Below are 18945 nucleotides of genomic sequence, written 5' to 3'. Positions count from 1 at the left end.
TAGATCAGCATTTAAGCTGGTGAGTTCATAAGTATTTAGTGATGAAAAGTAAGTTGTAAGTTCTTTTAGAAAAGTTCTCCTGTTCCTCCAGAAAATCCTATATTTTCTGATATGATGATTGAAAGTAAAAATGACTATACAATTCCTTCTATGAGTACTAAATGCATACAAGTTATATACAATTTAGAGTAAACAGACAATCGATTGTGTGAATCTTTCCTAAGCCCAGAATCAAACAAGGAATAGGGAATGAGGCGGAAGTCAGACATCCCATTGTTTGTTAGATCTTCACTATATATAACCCTGGCGTATTCATTTGGTACTTACAGAGTTAACTGTAATAGTTCTTTATATTTGATGAAAACATTCTTTAATAAAATCATATATTTCCTTTAGTAAAATGGTAACCACAATAGTTCCTTCTATAATCACTTAGTTTATAGTAGCTATATATAATCTAATATCGAACGGATAGTTAAATGGGTGAATCTGCCCTAAGCCCACAACCAAACAAGGAACATGGAATGAAGCGGAAAGCACACGTTCAACTGCCTATCATATATTAATTATATAGAACCATGATGTATAAACTAAGGTATTATAGAATTAACCACTAAAGGTCCTTTAAGTTATACTGGTTTAACAAACTGAATTAAACCATTTTACTGATAAGTTTCTAGTTTAGCCTACTAAACGTTCTATCTGAAAAGCATGTTTTTGTACTAGAAAATGGTATATTGAATTTGTATGCTATGACCTGACCCATACCTGGTACTCCTTATGATTACTTGGTGTATACGGAATATATATATATATATATATATATATATATATATATATATATATATATATATATATATATATATATATATATATCTAAGATCGAATAGATAGTAGATTGGGTGAATCTGCTCTAGGCCCACAACCAAACAAGGAACAGGAAATGAAGGGGAAAGCACACATTCTACTGTCTACCGGACCCGATTAATATATATCCCTGATGTATCTACCGAGGAATCATAAGGTTAGCATTATAGGCCCCTTTCTAACTGAATGTACTAAGACTCGACTGTTCTGTTTGTCTTTTGTAATGATGTAATTTTTCCCAAGTTTTAAGACTATCTTTACTAGAAAATAGTTTGCATTACCTTTTATGTGAGAAGATCACTATATGAATGTAATGGGAAAATGAAAGTATTCGGTAATGTTGTATAAAGTAACTACCGAAACACTAACTACCTTAAAACCAGTTTGTTAATTAAGGTTAAAATGTGTCACACCCCAAAACCAAGAACGGCGGAAACGTTCAGGGGTGGAGGACGTCATGTAAAGTATCATACCAGTGCAAAGTAGTAAACAAGCAACAACATCATCCATTGCATTAAAAGTAAAGTTTTAATACATAAGTGTTCTTTCATAGTAATAAGACACCAAAATATGTAATCAAAATAAAAGACGAGTCTTGTCTGTGCTCCGTCTTCTCAAAACCTGGTCATCGTACCTGTCTACTGGTGACCTGAGAATACAAGTTATTTTGAAAGTGTAGATCAGCATAAAGCTGGTGAATTCATAAGTATTATGGTGTCATTGATTTGAAAAGCTGTTATGAAAGATTTAGTATAAGTGTGAAAACCCTAGAAAATCCCACATTTCCTACTAGTATAAAAAGTAGTCTTCTACCAAGACCCGAATGCTTGAAGGTTGCCTTTCTGTATAAATGAAGGTTTTTCCCATGTGTGACTATTATTATAAATATATAGTCTACCTCATCGTTTATGTGAATGTGTCACAAAATAAAAGTAGAAGAGAAATTATATAATCATTTAAGTATTATCCTTTGGTACTAGGATAAACACGACATAGTAATTGCCGAATAGTATTAACCGTAAACATCCGTCGATGTGCATTTTCCCTCTGTAGCTAACAGCTGGGTGTAGAATGGTTAGTCCCGTACATATATAATAGTATCTACACATATAATATGTAGTAGTATCTTATGATATAGTATCTATGTAACAGAATCCATGTAAAAGTATCCATGTAATGGTACCCATGTAATAGTATCTCTTCATATTGCATGTAAGGTATTAGTATAGACTCATGAATGAACTGACTCTTGTGTAATTCCTTGTAATAGGAATAGTAATGTGTATCCCCTAAACTATACCTATAATAGTTTACTGGAATGTAAATTGAATGTCCAAGTAGGTTTATACACCCTTGCTACACAAGAGTGTTGGAACTGAAGAAAGAATGAAAGCTCTCATCTCAATACATATGTATATGAAACATAAGTGTATAGATATGGTTTTTAACAATAAGTTAAAAGAGGTTTTGTAAAACATTTAAGAGTTTTGAACAATAAATAATAATGACTTGATGTCATTTTATAAAACATTTCAAAAGTAATTCATTTGATAACAAAGTATAAATTAACTGAAAACCATTGTATTTAACACATTCTGAAGTATGTGAAAATCAGTTGGTTGAAAACACAGTTATAAATCACATGTAATTGATTCTATAACTTCATGTTTTCTACTTGTATTCCCCCCGTAAAAGCATTTAAAATCATTTAAAAGATTGATTAAGGGGTATGAACTCACTTGTAGTGGGTGGTTGTGGATGAACTGAATGATGTAGGATCCTAAGTGTCAAGTGAAGACTTGTACACACACAATGATCCTAGTTAACATATAATCACATATATGTATCCAATTAGTCATAAAACAACTAATTAACCAAGTTTAAGACATCCTAAGGCATGTAAAACACTTGATTTAAGTGCTATAAGTCATAAGGATTGCATCTAAGGGTGGTAGGACCTTGCTATTGAGTTTGGGGTTCAAGGGTAAACTCCCTTGGAGTTTACGGTTTTGTGACCATAAATCCTTGAGTTTACGGTCGTAAACCCATGAGTTTACGGCCGTAAACTCATGTTTCCTTGACCATTTTGTGTTTTGAAGCCTTAAAGATCACAAGAAGCATTCCTACTTAATGTTTAAGCCTTAGGAAGAGATTAGGGCACCATTTCACTCCTTTTAGGAGTTTACGGTCCTTAGACCATTTCCCTTTGGGTTTACGGCCGTAAACCCAAATGATTATGGTTTTATGATGTTTTCAAGTACTAAGCACATCAAGGAAGGGATCTAGGCTAGTTTCCAAGGCTTAGAAGGGACTAGGGCACACTTTGGCACTCTTTTTAGGGTTTCGGTCCAAGAACATCTTGGACCATAAACACCTTTGATCCTTGGTTTCTTGGGTGTTTTCTTGATGTTTAGAAGTGTAACAAGCTCTATAATACTCTAGGATAGAAGTACTCACTAGGTAGAAGCTTGAAAAGGTGCTAAAAGTCCAAGAACACTAGTGTGTGTTCTTGATGTTCTTTGTGAAACTTGAAGATCTACACTTTTTGGAATGATTTCACGGATGGAATCATGTTAGATCACTAGATTAAGTAAGATATCAACTTTTTAGGGCTAGAAACACTTACAATGTTGAAGATCAAGAAGAAAAGTCGATGATACTTGAGAGAGAATTGAGTTTTGGATCTTGAAATTGTGAAAAGTGATAAATAATGACTAAGTGTCATATTTATACCCTCTTTTAGGGTTTACGGCCGTAAACACCTTTGTTTAGGCCGTAAACTCCAAATTCTTGGAGTTTTGGAATTATATTGTTGCACAATAAACCCTAGGGCATCCTCTCTCCTGATATCTCCTGAAGTACTAACTTAAAAATACTCAAACTTATTCCAAAAGCTTGAAAGTTAGCAGAAACTGTTCTGACTTCTATTGAATTGAAGGGTTGTACAGAATAGAAATTTTGGGTTGTCACAAAATGTGAGGTGGTTATAACCATACTGATTGACGAGTGTTTAACACGACGACCTACTGGTGCCGAAACTGATGTGATATTTGTCACCATTTGGCCTGCCGGCCAAACTGTAGCGAACAGTCGTGATGCGGGATTGTCAGTCCCGTATAGATCTATACACACAATGTCCGCTATCCCTCCAGGAGACTCTGGTTACAAAACGCGACATAACAAGTATATTGATGTGTCGTGAAGTAGTGGTTTCACAATATTGTTATCTTGTTCTTGTTATCATATGTTCCTTCTGTTCTTGTTATTGTATGTTCCTCCCTGTTCTTGTTATTGTATGTTCTGAACCCCTAAACTATACCTATTATAGTTTACTAGTATGCTTGTTTTGTACTGTCTCTGATTTGTAGAAAAGACTCGATTATCTACTGAGTTATGATTGTACTTTTAAAAACAGAGTTTTATAAACAACAAAGTAACATAACTTAAAAGACTTTTTGAATTGATTTGATCACTTATAAAAACATAAGAAATCCTTTAATGTGATGGTTATCACAGATAAACATTTACACAATATCATTGTTTTCAAATTGTATTCCCCCCTTAAAAGCATTTAAAACATTTAAAAGATTGATTATAGGGGTATGAACTCACCTTATGTGGGTGATTCAATTGAAGATTGGATTAAGGATAAGAAGTTCCACGAATGAAGTCCCGAGGCACAAACGAGTCCTAATTGACATATATTGATACATATATGTATATAATTAGTGTTTAACACCACCAACATGTAAGGGAAACAACATTAGGGCCTAGGAAACACTTGAAATGAAGTGTTACAGTCACATTTGATTGATTAAAGGGAGTTCACAGCCACACAAAGTGTGTTTACGGCCACACTAGAGTTTACGGCCAAGAATGCTTGAAGTGTTTACGGCCCAAGCTTGGCCTTAAGAAGGTTCACGGCCAAAATCATGCTATTATGAAGGGTTTACGGCCAAAAGAAGAGTTTACGGCCGTAAACTCTTGAAGATCATGCACTTATTGTTTGTTTCATGGCTAGGAATCAAGTGTTTCTTATGGATAACTAGATGATAGAAGAGATACTCACACTTTGGAGGTCTTTAGGGTGTTTGCGGCCCAAGAAACAAGTAGGTGTTCTTGGTGTTCTTGCTGAAAAGGATGATGATTTGAAGATCTAACCCAAAAGAGTTGAAGTCATGGATGAAATCAAAGGGTTTCACAAGATTAAGAAGGATATTAAGAAACAATGGAAGAATCACTTACAATATTGAAGAGAAATGGAAGTGTTATTGATGATACTTGAGAGAGAAATGAGTTTAAGCCTTGAAGATGTGAAGAATGATGAAGAAATGAAGGAAATTGATACATAAAGGGGAGGGGTTCACGGCTGCCAAGAGTTTACGGCCGTAAACTCCTTGTGATGGAGTTTCCGGCTCTTTTTCAACTCAATGAACTTTACATAACACATCCCTACACACAATCCTTGAATGTACTAGGCTTTGAACACTCAAACAGACCCTTAACAATGCTAAAATATAACAGAAACAAGTCTGACATTTGATTGGCTTTACCAGATAGAAATTTCGGGTTGTCACATCATCCCCCCCGTTAGATGGAATTTCGTCCCGAAATTAGCTTTCCTAGCAGTACTCCTAGGGTTGTGCTCCTCTGAATGGCAGAATACTCACTCGTAGACCTGGGAAACTTGGCCCTGACGCTCATTATAAGATTCATACTTGGTCCACCTATCATCACCTCGTGTATACAAGTCATATATAATTAAGTTTAGTAAGACGGTCGGATGTGCGACTATTCCCCAGGTCCACAACCAAACAAGGAACACGAGATAGGGCGGAAACACACATACTAAATCTGCATAATCATAATTATATACCACTCTCACGTATACGCTTAATTGCGATAGGTAAGCTGTATTCGTCCTTAGCCTCTGTGCTTGAACTTGATCTGTTGGACGAGTGGTAGTTCGGTGAGGTCTGATGAGTATACGGTGGCAAGGGTTCGGAGGGCAAGGTACTCCTCGCATGAGTACTTAGGGGTTTAGAAGACAAGATACAATACTTAGCTCTAAGTCGGGTTGTCGTTACGAATGACGAGGGTTTCATTATTTTGACGGTTAAGGCGATGAAATTTTGAAACACATGAACTTAGTATGGTGAGGACCACGCCAATCCATGACGAATGATGACAACAGACTCTTTATAGAAACAAAAGTTAGTCCGATTTGAAAGAAACGTTTCTTATACGATGGTGTATCCCGAGTGTGCTCGACAATGTATTTTGTGTAGACATTCTAGTGCTTTCTATTTCCTCCTTGATAAAACCACTGTCACAAATTGTACCGCGATAAGTGAGTACTAACAGTGAAAGTGTTTTGATAACTAGTGTCGATACTCTATATTATGATCCTCCTCGGTACCTCTATGATCGCCTGGCATATACAAGTTATGTATAATTAAGATGAATAAGACGGTCGACTGAGTGACTCTGCCCTAATTCCACAACAAAACAAGGAACAGGAATCGAGGCGGAATCACTCACTCTAAGTCTGCAAAATCTTAGCTAGGCACAACCGTGATGTACATACTAAGCCATCATAGCTCACCTGTACGGATCATTAGTTCTCTTATGAATGTTGTGACTTGTTTATATGTGTGAGTTATTATAATTACTTTTAAATGTTTCCCCAAGTTTTAATCTTATATAAATATAAATTAAATTTTAAAGCAATTATTATTTCGAAGACGTACTGCTGGTCGCTGGGGACTCTTGTCACAACCCCAAACCAAGGATGGCGGAAACGTCTGGGGGTGGGAATGACTTCATGTATAGTATCACAACAACGAGTATAATAGTGCTCATAGTAAATAAAACCATCATAATTATAATTAAAAAAGTTACACCGTAGTATGAGTTTACATGTTTCAAAATCAATTACACTATGATGACAAAAATGAAATGTTTGACGATTTAACGTCCCATCCTCAAAAGCTGTCGATTTCCTGTTTCACTGATTTCCTGAGAATACAAGTAATTTCGAAAAAGTGTCAACAATTAAGTTGGTGAGTTCATAAGCTTTTAGATGTAGTGTTGGAAAACCCTTGTTTGTAAATGTAATGTATGCACAAGAAAAATCCAATATTTTCCTTATAAAATGTTATGTAGTCTTAAATCCCAAGACTGAATGTATGTGTGTGTTTCGTACTTGTGACGAAGAATGCAGTTTTAAATAGATAAAACCCTATTTAAACTAAAATTTCCCATAAACTTTAAGTATTGTTAACTTCCTATGTGAGTCGTTATAACCATACTACAACTGGATGACCTGTTACAACGTTTTTCAGACGTTAGAATTGTTATGACTTTGTCACCCGTAGACCTGCAGGTCCCGCTGTAGCTAGCAGCAAGGTGTGGGGTGTCAATCCCAATATAGATCTATACACAATTATCACGCTCTCCCTACAAGAGACTCTGGTTATAACTTACAGGAATTTCTAACCCGTACTCTAAGAGTACAATTGAAGAATTGTCTCACAACTTACGTTAACGAGTTTACATGTGGTTTGAATGTAAAACTTTTTTTGTGATGGAAATAAATCCCCTTTTTATGTAGTATGTTTGAGATGTAAAACCTTTTCTGTGTAAGTAGTATGTTTAGCAAAGCATAACTATACTTCTTATGTTTCATCTTGTATGTTTGTAATGATAAATGACTCTTACAATTTAGTGAGTAATTTCTGTTATTTAAATGTAACTTAACAGAAAAACATATGTAAAATATAAAGTCATCAAAGGTAAACACTTTGCTCAACATGTTACAAAGTGTTATGAAAGTTGAAATCTGTTAACTAGTTTTTACCCTTTCTGCACTGTTTTAGAAAATCATAGAAAAATCATACGAAGTCGAAAACTGAACCCGTAAACTCTGAGAGTTTATAAAATGTGTCTAGTTTATTCATAACTTTTATTATGATTTTTAGAAGTCTCCAACTTGTGTAGAAATGCTCATATTGACAGACTGGTCCGAATTCGCTTCTAACTTGATAGACAGTTTTATAAAAATCACCATAAATTGTAGAAAAATCATTTGGAGATGTGCAAGTATTCATTAGAAAGGTATAAACCTGAACTACTTGCCTATTAAACAGTCTTGGAAGATATTAAGTTTAAGATGGTCAAAACAGTCCGTGAATAGGACTCAACTTTTCTAATGAAAGCTGTTGTTTGAGTTTAGTTAAGTTTTTGGTGTATTAACTTGTATTTTCCCCCCTAAAACTTCAAGAAAATATAAAAATGTAGGGGTATGAACTCACCTTGAGTAATTTTCTGAGATGAATGTGGAAGAAGAGAGGTTTCCAAGTCAAGAACACTTGGTAATTGCTTGGAGAGTTGAAGATCTAAGAACAAATATGGCGATATTTGTTATGAGAGATCCATAATTTGAGTGAAGGTGTGAAGAATGTTCAAATTTAGGATGAAAATACTTACCAAAACTGGAGGAGAATACTCAAGAACAACCTTGAAATCTCGAGTTTTTAGAGAGAGAAAGTGAGAGAGAGGTGTTTGCTTTTTGGTGAGAGAGTGAGTAAAGTGGAAGGAGAGATGACAGTTTTCCAGCTTTTGATCAAGATAACTTGCTGGAGGGGATTATGAAAGGACAAATACTTGACTAGGTAGGGAGGAATAGTGATTGGAGGTTGTCATAAGTAGGTATGGGAGATAGCTTGTGTCCTACTTTATGAAAAGTCAACACTCTAACCCAAAATCTTCCATAGAAAATATTATTCTTAGATGAAGGTTTCCCCCCAAAATGTGATTAAAATATGAATATATAAGGTCTTATATGCCAAAATATGAGTTTGGGTGAAAATCCCATGTTAAAATCATGAAAAACGACCTTAAAACGCGAAACTACTCGAAAACCGAGATCAAGAGGCGAACCAGCGAAGTTTTGAGGGTCAGAACCGAGGGTTCGGTCCTTGGAGCTTAGAACCGAAGGTAGGTTCAGTCTATGGGCTAGAACCGAAGGTAGGTTCGGTCCTAAATAATTGCATGCGAACTTGGTCAAGGAGGGAACCGAAAGTAGGATGAAACCGAGAGCCGAGGGTTCGGTCCAATAAGGCTAGTTTCGGTCCTTTAAGCAACTTCGGTTCTAATGCAGGTTTCGGTACTTATAGCAGGTTTCGGTCCTTATAGCAGGTTTTAGTTCTAAGAGTGGTTTCGGGTCTAGGAGGCTTCGGTTCTTTAAGGGACGTTCGGCTCTATTAGGGTTTCGGTCCTTAAAGCTAGTTTCGGTTCTTTATGGCTGATTTTTGAGAAATCTTCCTGTTTCGAGTGGTTTTTGACTAAGTTATGGGTCGGGATGCCCTGAATGATTATAAAAAGTTGAAAGAGGTTTTGAGAGAGATTTGGGAGAGATTTGGGAGAGAGAGAGAGAGAGAGATAGAGTGAGAGAGATTTAGAGAGACTTTGTTTGTGACCTTCGTGCGTGTTTAGCCTTGAAATGCAAGGCTCGTAAGCCCCGTTAAACCTTCTTATGAGTGTTATACGCCCCCGTAGGGTATGTAATAGTATTTTATCAAGTAGTTACATCATTTACCCTGATTAGGGTGTAGGTTTTCCAACAACGGGAGAACCCTAAGTGATATTTTGCATTAAGATAGTAAGTTGTACAATAGTAAGCATAATGTAAACCCTAATATACGAAGGTTAATTGAGTTGATCGGTTTGACTTGTTGACTTTATTTGATTTTGACTTGACCAGAATTTGACGGCTGTCACAACTCGGAGGTAGTTTCTCCTGCGGTGATCATCAGAATTCGTCCATCCGCTCCTGAGTTCTTCGTTATCGGACAGTCCCTCTTGTAGTGCCCTGTGTCACCAGAGCCATATCAGGCCTGGTTTACTTCTACTCCGGGGACTTGGGAGATCGGTTGTGCCGGCCCCCTACAGAAACGGGCAATATGCCCCTTCTTGTGGCAATTCAGGCATTGCATATCCCGACATACTCCGGTGTGGTGGTAGTTACACCTTCCACACTTCGGGAGAGTCCCAACATACCGACTGATAGTTGCTGGAGTGGCAGGTGTTGTGGCGGCGTGTACAGTAACCATTTGTTGCTCCTGCGGGGGTTCCTGTGTTGTTTGCTCCTTCCTCTTTGTCCCCGACTTTCGTTTATAGTCCCCTCCCTTTGATGGCTCGGGAACCGGGACCACCACGCCATGGCGGACTCCATGGTCAATGAGTCGTTGGGCCAAACGTTTGGCGCTATCGAATGTAGTTGGGTTAGAAGACAATACATCCCCCTGAATCGGGGTAGATAAACCCCTGATGTACCTTTATATCTACTTACTCTCTGGGGTAACCATCTCAGGGCATAGTGCTGCCAGGTCACTAAACCTGTCAGTGTAGGTCACTATGCCTAATCCGACCATGGTGTGCTCCCATAGCTCTTGTTCCAGCTTTTGAACTTCGCCTCTTGGGCTGTATTCTTCCAACATCATCTCTTTTAGGTTCTCCCAACCTATTGAGTTAGCCACTGATAGGGTCAGTGACTTAACATGGCTATTCCACCATGTTAGGGCTCTGTCGGAGAAGGTGCAGGCAGTAAACTTGACTTTGCTCCCTCCTAGGCACAGACAGATTTCGAAGACCGAATTTATTTTCTCGAACCATCGCATCAAAGCAATGAATCCCCCATTTCCATTAAAGGATTTGGGTTTACAGTTCATGAAGTCCTTGTAGGAACACTTCTGTGGGTGTCCGTGGGTAACTTCGAGGTTAGTTAAGTGGGTACCGCTACTAGTTCCATTGGTACCACTTTCGCGAATGTGAGTTAGATCGGCCATTACTGCGGCTGTTATCGCTGCTTGGAGAGCAGCAGGATCGAATTGAGGCTGGTGGATTCTCTGTTGTGCTATTGACTACGCGGCTTACCGGTCTACCACGAGGCATCTTTTGTTAAAAGAATTCAAAGATGAGATGAAATGAGTCTATAGCAGTGGTTATAAGCCGAAAGCTGAATGACAAAGTTATCCTAGTTCTGAGTGCATCTGCTCTGACTTTCATAGGAATCTGGAAACAACTCATAAGGGAGTCTATATAAAATAAACTTTATGAATCACAAGTGGCTATCCTCGAATGAATTTATGTGAATTGAATAACTAATATTGGTTGCATGAAAAGAAATAATCCTAACACATAGTGTGAGTAGTGAAATCACTAGCTCGCTAAGTCAATTAAGGTTATTATTTATTAGTGTGACGCATAAGACGTTTTAGTTTCTTCGACTGATCCCTTCTTGGAAAACTCCTCGTGAATCTCTTCTTGTTTCCCCTTGACTCCTCTGCTGACTGCTATGATGGAGTGGTTACATCTATCTGAGGTTGTAATGCTAGAATGGAAGTGTCTAATGAATCTATGAACTTAAGTGAAACATTATGGGGTGATCCTTACCGGGTCCACCTATAATTGCGCAATGTATACAAGTTGTATATAATTTAAGATTAAATAGACCTTCGAATAAGTGATCCTACTCCAAAACCACAACCAAACAAGGAACAGGAAGTGAAGCATAGATCACAAATTCTAAGTCTATAAAATCTAAATTATATAAAACCTTGGAAGTATACACTCCGGAATCATAGACCTACTAGAAGGGTCTTTTAAAATTTCACATATTTTATTTTATAGTGCCTAAAATACTCCTGTAGTATTTTAATGTAATGAACTTGGTATGTTTTAAACTTGTTGTTGTCTTATAATATCATAAAATACTCCTATAGTATTTTAACTTTATGTTCTGATCTAGAAATCCCTTGAATAGAGTTAGGTAAGTTTTAAGACTGTCGCAACACCACATCACTCCCAAACACATGTCAGTCATATCTTAAATGAATATAGTTGATCAGGCTATATTGATCCCATATATGATTACATAACTGTCCAGGTTTGACCGGAGTGTCCAACCTTTAAATACTTATGTTCTGTTCTTCTTGTGATACTTGTTCTAGTATGTATATATGTATAAGCATGTATGTATACTTTTATAAAATATTGTTATATTTTTAAAATATACTTTTAGTCAGAGCACTTCGGCCCCATTGCATTTATAGTTGTATATCTTTTATAGGTTGATATACTTAGTTCACTATAAACAATGCTCTGATACCAATTTGTCACACCCCCAAACCGGAACGGCGGAAACGTTCGGGGGCGGAGGACGTCATGTTTAGTATCACAACACATGCATCATGGTAATCAAAGTAACAAACAACCATTGCATTAATATTAAAGTGTTTACAATGTATGTGATTCACAGAAGATTGACTCCAAAGGTAAATAACAAAACAAGACATGAAGCTGCTATGCTCCATCTTCTGAATCCCTGAGCGCGTACATGTCTACTAGTTTCCTGAGAATACAAGTTATTTTGAAAGAGTAGATCAGCATTTAAGCTGGTGAGTTCATAAGTATTTAGTGATGAAAAGTAAGTTGTATGTTCTTTTAGAAAAGTTCGCCTGTTCCTCCAGAAAATCCTATATTTTCTGATATGATGATTGAAAGTAAAAATGACTCTACAATTCCTTCTATGAGTACTAAATGGATACAAGTTATATACAATTTAGAGTAAACAGAGAATCGATTGTGTGAATCTGCCCTAAGCCCACAACTAAACAAGGAACAGGGAATGAGGCGAAAGTCACACATCCCATTGTTTGTTAGATCTTCACTACATATAACCATGGCGTATTCATTTGGTACTTATGGAGTTAACTGTAATAGTTCTTCATATTTGATGAAAACATTCTTTAAGAAAATCATATATTTCCTTTAGTAAAATGGTAACCACAATAGTTCCTTCTATAATCACTTAGTTTATACTAACTATATATAATCTAATATCGAACGGACATTTAAATGGGTGAATCTGCCCTAAGCCCACAACCAAACAAGGAGCAGGGAATGAAGCGGAAAGCACACTGTGACAACCCGAAATTTCTATCTTGTAAATCCATTCAATTCAATCACAAGTCAGACTTGTTTCTGCTATCTTTTAGCATTGTTAAGGGTCTGTTTGAGTGTTCTAAGCCTAGTACATTCAAGGATTGGGTGTTAGGAAGTATCTACTAGAGTTCATTGTGCAACATTCAAGCCGGAAAACTCCAACACTTGGAGTTTATGGCCGTAAACTAGAGCTTACGGTCGTAAGCTCTTGGCTGGCCATGAACTACTTCCTTAAGTATGATATTCCTTCATTTTTCTTCACTTCTCACGCTTCCAACTCAAGAACACTCATTTCTCTCTCAAGTATCATCAAGAACACTTCTATTTTCCGACAAATTTGTAAGTGGTTCTTCCTATATTAGTTGATATCCTTCTTAATCTAGTAAAACCCCATGATTTCATCGGTGAATTCATGTCTTTTGGGGTTAGATCTTCAAGAACACCAAGAACACCAAGAACACAGACTAGTTCTTTGGGCCGTGAACACCCCTTCAAGCTTCCAAATCGTAAGTATCCTTTCCATATACTAGTTATCCATTAGAAGCTCTTGAAATACATCAAAGAATCAACCATTTTAGCTTGATCATCAAGAGTTTACGGCCATAACTTCTCCCTTGGCCGTAAACCTTTCTCAAGAACATCTTTGGCCTTAAACTCAAGCCATTTCAGTTTTTGGCCGTAAACATCTTTGACCATAAACACCTATGGCCATAAACACCATGGCCGTGAACACACCTAGGTCGTAAACACACACGTGTGTGGCCGTGAACACCTTTAGAACAATCATGTATAATTGTAACACTTCATTCCATGTGTTTCCTAGTCCCTAAGGTGGTTCCCTATCATGATTAGTTGTTACATACACTAATTATATACATATATGTGTCATTATATGCTTAATAGGACCCGTTGTGCTCAAGATTTGACTTGACACTTAGCATCCTATATCGATCTTACATTCGAATCACTCACTACAGTTGAGTTCATACTCCTAACTTATCTTTTAAATGATTTTAAATGCTTTTATGGGGGAATACAAGTAGAAAACATTATAGTTATTACATCAATCACATATGATTAATAACTGTCAAACAAGTGGATTTCTTATACATCAAAACTGTGTTATCAAACAAGTGGATTTCTTATACTTCAAAACTGTGTTATCAAACAAACTATTTCAAAACATTTTATAAACTGACATCAAGTCATCTTTAACCATTCAAATGGTTAAAATTCCTTTATATGTTAAACTCTTTTATATGCTAAACTCTTTATCAAACTCTTTTAAACTTATATATTGTCAAAATCATGTCTATATAGATATAGTTATATAAATAACGTTGAAAGGGCTTAGGACTGATAACTCACTTTATTTCCTGTTCCTTGTTTGGTTGTGGACTTAGGGTATCGGTTGTTTGTCCGAGTGTCGTTTGGATCTTAGTTATATATTATGTATATGTGTATAGATATAAAAGTTCTTATATCAGTTCAACACCTTTGGGTAGCAAAGGTGTACAAACATGCTCAGTCATTTAAACAACATTACTAGTAAACTATAACAGGTATAGTTTAGAGGACTACTACTCACTATTTCTAGTAAAATGAAACATACAAGAGTCAGTTCATACATGAGTCAGTTCAAACATACTATAATGAGAAACAGAAAGAACATACTATAATGAGAAACAAGGAGGAACATATTATACAGTAGAACAAAGAGAACATACAATACACTAGAACAGAGAGAACATACTATACAAATACAAGAACACTATAACATTAATGTGAGCCACTACTTCATGGCATGACAATATACTGCTGTGTCACGTTTTGTAACTAGAGTCTCCTGGAGGGAGAGCGTGAATTTGTGTATAGATCTATACGGGATTGACCATCCTACACCTTGCTGCTAGCTACAGTGGGACCTGCAGGTCTACGGGTGACGAATGTGATACCATTTCGATGTCTTCGAACGTCGTGTTTTACTAGTCAATCAAGCATGGTTATAATCTCATCACATTTTACCTTAATTAAACAATTGGTTTAAGTTAGTTAATACAATGGTAGTTACTATATATAATACTACAGTACATCTTTATTTTCCCATTACATTCATATTGTGATCTTCTCACATAAACGGTAATGTAAACTATATTTTGGTAATGATAGTCATACTTGGGAAAAACACTCACTTTTATAAAAGACATTCAGAACATTCCAGAAGTATGCAACTTTTCAACTACAGCGCCAAGTCAAGTTTCAGAATCGACTTAGTTCCAGGAACTACCCCAGTAGCCAAATTGCCTTATCGTCTAGCTCCAGCTGAGATACATAAACTTTCCAGTCAGCTTAACGAGTTACTAGGAAGAATTATCACCCCAGTGAAGGCAGACAAAAGAAACAAAGTCGTACCCCGATAGTGAAAGGTTCGCTGGAGTGCCAAGCGAAGATGTGAATACACTTGGGAGCACGAAGATCAGATGAAACAAAAGTACCCGCATCTCTTTCCCTAATCCATAAATATGTACCTTACATTTAAATTTCGGGACGAAATTCCCTCTAACGGGGGTATGATGTGACAACCTGAAATTTCAAGCCAATGTAACGAATTCCAGTCGAACCTTGTAACCCGTTTTAAGTTAATAAAATATCTTTGAAAATAAAATGTTCAAAAAGTTTCAATTGGGTTGTCTAAATGATAGATATCGTTTCAAGGGTTTCATAAATATAAAGAACACTAAAAACCGAGTTATAACGAAGAAGTTATGACCAATCTAAGATTCGCGGCAAAAACCGGCAATGCTGGTAAACGTAAAACGCGAAGTTTCAATACAATAATTATTAGCCTTAGGTGTCTAAACAAAAGTCGTAGATTACGTTAAACCGTGAGCATGCATAAAAAGAACGCCCAAATCTGACTTCGTATGAGGAAGTTATGATTTTTCTAAGTTTCGAAGTGGCAGTAGACAGCTAAAAACTCGAAATAGTGATCGAGTGATTTGTGGCCGACACAACCTAAACGAGAATCGAAGATCTCGTCAATGGTAGCACAACGGTAAAAAGACTGACAGAAACGGACATCGGATGAAGAAGTTATGGATTTTAAACAGACTTTTCGTGTCCCGGCCTATTAAAAATATATAATTAAAAATAAAATCAAAATTTGCCAACGAAGTCTAAACGAGAGTCGTAGAGTACATTCTCACCTATACATGCATATAAAGAACGTCAAAAACGGAGCTCGTATAAGAAAGTTACGGATTTTACAAGTTCGACGCGTACACACCAAGACGATTTACGCCCAGCGTAGTCGGGTGCTAGGCATCAGTTCGTCCACGTTGCTCCAATGCTCCATCCGAGGATGTGGTAAGCCATGATGCATGCGAACGCCCAGCGTAACCGAAGTACGCCCAGCGTAATGAGTACGCCCAGCGTACTCCGAAATTATGCCCAGCGTAATCCCTTTTTCAGCACCCTATAAATAACATGCGAGGCTGCCCGGGTTTATTTGCTTCCTTACTCATTTCCTTCACCTTGGAACCCCTCTAAAGCCCCTCTAAACCACCCGAAAGTCCCGGTACACCCCTAGTAAACGACGCAAGGCCCGACACCCCGAAGTTCCCGAGAAATAAATCAGCTTTTCTAGTCGAAGTTCTGCTCGGTTTTCGTCTCACCTTCTTCAATCTATCAAGTGAGTTCATACCCCTACAAACACACTTTAAATACATTTTAAATGCTTTTTAAATACTTTTAAGGGGGGGAATACAAGTGAACACCCGGTTATTATCGTGTGAAAATATCTATCCTTTGCTATGTATTGTATATTGTTATTTAATCAATCTTATGTGATTTATAACTAGTATACAATGGATTTACTATATGTTTAGCTGTTTCACCAAACATATTACTTCAAAGAACATTCTCAAACGTTTTGTTTTATGTTAAAACTCTTTATCAAACTGTCTTACATGCTTTATGTTTCCTTTCAAACGCTGTTACAATCGCGTTTCAAACAAAGGTTTTCTTATACTTAAAACTGTTCTTATCAAACAAACTTCTTTCAAATCATCATTTCTTAGTTATTAAATTTTTCAAAGGTTTTACCAAAACTTCTTCTATACTTTTATATTGTCAAATGCATGCCTATATGTATGTATAGTTATATAACTAATGTTTAAAGGACTTAGGACGACTAGCTCGCTTTATTTCCTTTTCCTCGTTGGGATGTGGCCTTAGGGCATCGGTTATTCGTCCGAATGTCATCTAAATATTAGTTAAATATCATGTATATTTATATAGACATAAAAGTTCCATCAGTTGGTTTAATATCTTTGGGTAGCAAAGACATACTTCGGTTATACACGTACATTACTAGTAACTATAATAGGTATAGTTAGGAGATACTACTTACTATTCCAAGTACAAGGAATCACACAAGTGTCCTGTGACATCCCCATTTTCACGGCCAGAAAAGACCGATTTTGTTTATGCTTGTTTGAAAATCAGAGTAACATTTTAAATAAAAGTGCTGCGGAATTTGTTCCCAAAATAAAATATGATAGAGATTTATCAAAAGCATTTCCAAGGAAATGTATTTCATTAAAAGACTCGGGTTGTCATGTTCGATACAGATCAAAAGCATAAACAGTACAATATAAGCCTTACTACATTATTTCGTATTTACAGGCCTATATCCGTAATCCCTCATCCAAAACATCACATCTATGCTCGAGCGCCACTACCTGTAATACATGAAACTGAGTGGGTCAGGCTTGGGAGCCTGGTGAGCACATAGGGTTTTCAACCCACAATAAATAAGTTTATTAATTTCATCAATCAACAATAACCCGATTACCCGTTCCCGTTATCCTCACATTACGTCCCTAAAACACCTATCATAAGGGACCTAGACTAAGGATCAATATCGGGATGGACACTACTGCCAAGGGTTTCCTCAGCAATAAATGTCCTAAAGGCAACCATGAGGGGGATGGAGTACACCGGTGAACACATCGTTCACAAACACCTACAGGTTGCGAGCCTGCTAGCGTTCCACTGGACTGTCTAGAAGAGTCTGTGGTCGTCATCCATACTCCGCTAGATGACAGAATCAACAACAACAACATCGAGGCCTCTCAGCATTTTATCACACATCGTCTTATTATATCTACCCATGTTTTACCCCAACATTTTTGTAGATATAAAATACATATACAGTTTAAATTATTTAAAACATGTATAAAAATCTTTCATCAGTATAGGCAGCAAGTATTCAGATAATATGCACACATAGCACGTAATTAATATAAAATACTTCATATCTATGTGTAAGATGAAAGTAACTATGCACTCACCTGATTAGGTGGTGACTCGGTACTCGAACAGCACTCCGTTATCTCAAAACAATTTTTCCTTGATCAAAACCTAGTATTAATATCACTAGCGTTTAGTTTTAACGTTAACCGCGACTAATTAATAGTCTGACTATTATTATTATACAAGCGTTAAATAACACCCAATATATAAATAATAATAGCCTAAATAATTATTTTAAGGACCTAATAACATTACTATAATTATTTAAAAGTTATATTAAAAATTTCGTAGGCGTACCTTACTTACAGCGGGTTTTTCTCAAAACCGGACTTCGCTGGAGCAGCGTTTCCGAGCCGAAAGGTTCTTTTCTCGGGACTCCGGGAGCCTCGGGACTTCCTTCGGGTGCTAGGGGGTTTACCTAGACTTTAGGGGCTCAAGGGAGCTTAGAGAGAGAGTTTAGAGAGAGAAAGTGGAAGAGGAAAGGTGTAAGAAATGAGAGAACCCGACACTTCTATTTATAGTGAGTTGGGGCATGTGGTGGCCTTCTGGTGGTGCCACTTGTCCAAATTCTGGTGGTGTCACATGTCCAATTTCTGGTGGTGCCATGTGTCCAATTTCTGGTGGTGCCACATGTCCAATTTCTGGTGGTGCCACGTCACCCGATATCGCGTATCGGCCTCCCGACTTAGAAAAATCATAACTCTCGCATACGAGCTCCATTTTTGACGTTATTTATATCCACGCGAAGGCGGGAAT

The sequence above is a fragment of the Lactuca virosa genome, chromosome 7 (genome assembly GCF_052849685.1).
Source record: "Lactuca virosa cultivar CGN04683 chromosome 7, Lactuca_virosa_CGN04683_v6, whole genome shotgun sequence".
Classification (NCBI taxonomy): Eukaryota; Viridiplantae; Streptophyta; class Magnoliopsida; order Asterales; family Asteraceae; genus Lactuca; species Lactuca virosa.
Note: the sequence above shows the minus strand (reverse complement) of the source record.